The following is a 5,047-nucleotide window of genomic DNA, read 5'->3' on the forward strand; positions in this document are numbered from 1 at the left end:
TCGAGGGCAGCATCGGTGTTGTGTTTGATGTCGGGGAAGTGGGGGGCAGAGGACATTGGGGAGGGGGGGTCAGTTTGATGCCACTTGTGTCAAGGATGCCTCTGGTGATCCAAGCATTCTGCCAGCGAAAATAGGCTCCCGAGCTCCGTTTTCAGCTGCAATGGCCTCCTGAAACAAGAATGCGCGCAGTAAACCTATACCAACCAGTTCAGGAACCCACCCCTGCCCTATAAGGTGAACCACAGTGGTTCAGTGGTTAGAGTGCAGTACTGCAGGCTACTTCTGCTGACTGACGGGTGCCTGCAGTTTGGCAGTTCGAATCCCACCAGGCTCAAGGTTGACTCAGCCTTCCATCCTTCCAAGGTGGGTAAAATGAGGACCCAGATTGTTGGGGGCAAGAGACTGACTCTGTAAACTGCTAAGAGAGGGCTGTAAAGCACTGTGAAGCGGTATATAAGTCTAAGTGCTATCACTATTCCTTCCTCCCTTCCTTCCTCTCTTATCTCCCTTTCTCATTCTCCTTCCTGGTGGTGCAGTGGTTAGAATGCAGTATTGCAGGCTACTTCACCTGACTACTGCCTGCAATTTGGCAGTTCAAATCTCATCAGGCTCAAGGTCGACTCAGCCTTCCATCCTTCCAAGGTGGGTCAAATGAGGACCCAGATTGTTGGGGGCAAGAGGCTGACTCTGTAAACCACTTAGAGAGGGCTGGAAAAACACTGCAAAGAGGTATATAAGCCTAAGTGCTATTCCTATTGCTACCCCATTTCTGACAGGTGGCAGCCCAGTCTCTTCTTGAAAGCCTCCAGTGATGAAACTCCCACAACGTCAGAAGGCAACTTCTGTCCCATGGGTTGACTGTTCTCACTGTCAGGAAATCCCTCCTTATTTCCAGGTTGAATCTCTCCTTGATCAGTTTCCATCCGCCATTCCTTGTCTGGCCTTCAGATGCTTTGGAAAATAGCTTGACCCCACCCCCTCCTCTCCGTGGCAGCCCCTCCAATATTGGAAGACTGCTCTCATGTCTCCCCCTGGTCCTTCTCTTTGTTAAACTAGACACACCCAGCTCCTGCAAAAACAAAAGGCTACAGTTTGCCAACTCCTGGTCTAAAGTCCCAATATGCAAACCTAGGACATATTCTACCCTCTGCCTGCAAAGCTCCCGCAGAAGCATATTTGAAAGAACGCCACAGGGCACCAAAAGGAAACGTAACAGTTGGCCAACCCAGAGAATCAAAGCCAAATGGAAGCGTAGGAAGCTAATCATTTATTTTCTCCTTTCCCTGGTGGCTGCAGATGGCTTTCCTTCCCCCCCCCCCCCCCCCGAGCTGCTGTCGTGTTATTCAAGGTGTCTATTTGACCACAAATATTCTCTATATGTTTTTAGGGGCATTCCTGCGGTCCAAATTATTTTGTCTTTTTTTCTTTTTGACTACTCGACTAATGTGCCGGCAGAGAGAAACGGTTGGCTTCCGTTCGGGCATAATCAGGCATTGATTTGAGAGGCGGGCAGAAGAAAAAAGTTACATGGGGCAGCGTGTGTGTGACAATTGTGTTGCTGTCCTCACTTGGAGGTGATGATTTGCCTCCAGCAGTTTCTTTGCTGGCATTTATTCCTGTGAATTCCTTCCAACAAACAGTTGCAAATACCTTGGTTTGTCTCTGTTTGTCTCCATACGCACCCATCAAATTGACCAAATTGTTGTGAAAACAGCAGGTGGGCAAATCATTCGTTTGTGTGTGTGTGTGTGTGTGTGTGTGTGTGTGTGTGTGTTCCTTTACAACTCAGCTTTCTTTCTTGAGTTGTTCAAAAGATAGCATACTTCAAACATAAAGGGATGTGGAGAAAGAAGGCAAGCTGAGATGATTAACGTGGACAAATGGGGAGTTATAGATTCGGGGAGCACCTGGAAAGCTACAGGATTGCCTGTAGCATCTTCACACCACAAATATTTTTTTAAAACAAGATAAGAATAGAGTAGAGTAGAGTAGAGTAGAGTAGAGTAGAGTAGAGTAGAGTAGAGTAGAGTAGAGTAGAGTTGGAAGGGACCTTGGAGGTCTTCTAGTCCAACCCCCTGCTTAGATAAATAAACCCCACACCACTTCAGACAAATGTTTATCCAAAATCATCTTAAAAACTTCCAGTGTTGGAGCATTCACAACTTCCGGAGGCAAATCGTTCCACTGATTAACTGTCAGGAAATGTCTCCTTAGTTCTAAGTTGCTTCTCTCCTTGATTAGTTTCTACCCATTGCTTCTTGTCTTGCCTTGGAGAATGCTTTGGAGAATAGCTTGACTCCCTCTTCTTTGGGGCAGCCCCTGAGATATTGGAAGACTGCTATCATGTCTCCCAAAATGGGGTGCAAGGGAGGGGGGGTTACGTGCACATGTTCGGGGGTGGGGGAGTGCAGGGGGGTAATGCACATGTGAGGAGGGGGCCGTGGCGTGCTGAGGTGTTCTCATGCACACATTGTATTATGGGGGCGGGGGCGGGTGGGCGCTTTGGGCACACGACAACAAAAACATTAGCGATCACTGCTCTATACAGTAGAATTCCATTTGGTTACTGCCCTGGGATAGAAGCTGTTTTTCAGACTCTTTGTCCTTGCTTTTTTAATTGTCCTGTACCGTCTGCCAGATGGTAATAGTTCAAAAAAAAAGGGGCGCCCAGGATGAGATGGATCTTTAAGGACGTTTTGAACTTTCTTAAGGCAGCGGGAGCTATAAAGCTCTTCCAAAGAGGGGAGGGGGCAACCCATGATCCTCTGGGCAATGGCGTTGACCCTCTGGAGCGCTGTCCTATCTGCCACTGTGCAATTGGCAAACCACACACAGGGGCAGTAAGTGAAAATGCTCTCTCTGGTGCAGCGGTAGAAGGTCGCCAGCAGTTTTTTTTGCCAAAGTTGCTAAGCGAATCCATGCCGTTAAGTTAGGAGCACAGTTCTTAAGTGAATCTGTCTTCCGGCTGGACGTTCCTTGTCAGCAAAAAAAGATCACATCACACGGGACACTGCAACAGTCATAAATATGAGTCCTGGCCAAGTGTCTGAATTTTGATTAGGTGACCTGGGGATAACACAACGGTCGCAAGTGTGAAAAGTGGTCATAAATCACTTTTGAGTGCCGTTGTAAGTTTGAACGGTCACTAAACAAGTGTCAGGGTACCAAATAGCATCCAAAAGTAAATCAGAGTCCAAGGCAAAGTATTCCTCAAAGTTCCAATTTATTTAGAGAGCCATGTTGGGACATCTGGGAAAACCTGAATCTGAAAGCTTCCCAGTTTTCCACACCCAGTTGAAAGTTCAAGATCTTGCCCCCACACCCACAAGCCCATCCCATGGTCCAATCTCCCACTGCCATGCCGGCAGTTTCCACCCATCCAGTTCCGGGTCAGATGCAGAGGTGCAAAGGCAAAGGATGACCTTGGCTTTCTAGAAAGAATTTTGTTATGGCTACATAGCATCTAACTCCATACAATCCCGCCTCCCATTTTCCCACAATAGAAAATGCATAGTAGAAGAATAGACAGTGTGGCAGGACAAAGATCCAAAAGAAAAGAGGGCCGCAGGCCTGACAACGAGATGTTGTAAGTCGAAAACTACCTGTATTTGCAACCTACCCTCCTTGTATAGTTTCTGCGCAGACTGTAAAAGCCTTAACAGCACTGATAAGCCGCCACTCTGGTTCAATGCCACCAATTCTCTGGAGGTCCCGCGACGATACAAGTGGAGAAGCAGCAGGATAAACATGTAATTAAGGAAGATCTATGGTGATATCATATTTTGATCTTCCGTGCTTTGTAATTAACTCTGTTAACTTGACCCCAGAGAGAAGCAGACAAGCAGCTAAACTGTCTGGAACTCCAAACTGAATTATCCAGCAACCTGTTTTCCACAGTGAAGAGACAATCCAGGAAGCTGCAGAGAAAGTGTAGGAAGTTAGCACCCACCCCCTTCTCCTAGAAAGATGAAATATCCTGGGAAATATTGAAAAGGCAGAATATTATATTTTCCCTAGATCAGAAATGGAGAAACATACTTTTAGGCAGGGAGCAGACTCACTCTTAATAGCTACCCTCACCTTTGTCAATGGGCCAATAAAAGGCCTGTGTCGGTCTATTCTACATAACAAAGATCTCCCTCTTCAGATATCTCTCTCTCTCTCTCTCTCTCTCTCTCTCTCACTCTCACTCTCACTCTCACTCTCTCTCCATGTGCTCAATTGCCCAGGATCTCAAACCATGTGATCCTGTCCACCATTAAACCATCTTTCCAAACAGCTTCCATGTTTCCAGTGTCTTTCTCCCCACTTGGAACTGAACCCAGATGGACATTACTTACTTCCAACACTGCTAAGACGAGCAATTAAGTAGCTAGATCGGAAGGCTGTTGCATGTCGCCAGACGGAATATCGATTCTTCGAAGTGGACAAGTTTTAATTAACCCACCTTCGTTTAGTATTAATTTTGTTTTCTTGCATCTGGTTATCCGAACAGCCCACAAGACGCCTCTGGCATGCTAACAAGCCTGGTTGTTATTTCCCAAACCATTGCAACTAGGTTGCCTTTAAATCTCAGTCACATAATGACTTAGAATCATAAATGACTTAGAAAGAGTGCAGAGAAGAGCAAGAAAGAGGATTAGGAGACTGGAGACTAAAACATATGAAGAACAGTTGCAGGAACTGGGTATGTTTAGTTTAATGAAAAGGATTAGGGGAGACATGAGAGCAGTCTTCCAATATCTCAGGGGTTGCCACAAAGAGGGAGTCAAGCTATTTTGCAAGGCACCTGAGGGTAGAACAAGAAGCAATGGGTGGAAACTAATCAAGGAGAGAAGCAACTTAGAACTAAGGAGAAACTTCCTAACAGTGAGGGCAATTAACCAGTGGAAGAGCTTGCCATCAGAAGTTGTAAATGCTCCATCAGTGGAGGTTTTTAAGAGACTGGGCAGCCACTTGTTTGAAATAGCCTAGGATCTCCTGCTTGACCAGGGGGTTGGACTAGAAGACCTCCAAGGTCCCTTCCAGCATTATTCTGACTGAATCA

Source organism: Natrix helvetica (assembly GCF_964273705.1).
Source record: "Natrix helvetica genome assembly, chromosome: 7".
NCBI classification, from domain to species: Eukaryota; Metazoa; Chordata; class Lepidosauria; order Squamata; family Natricidae; genus Natrix; species Natrix helvetica.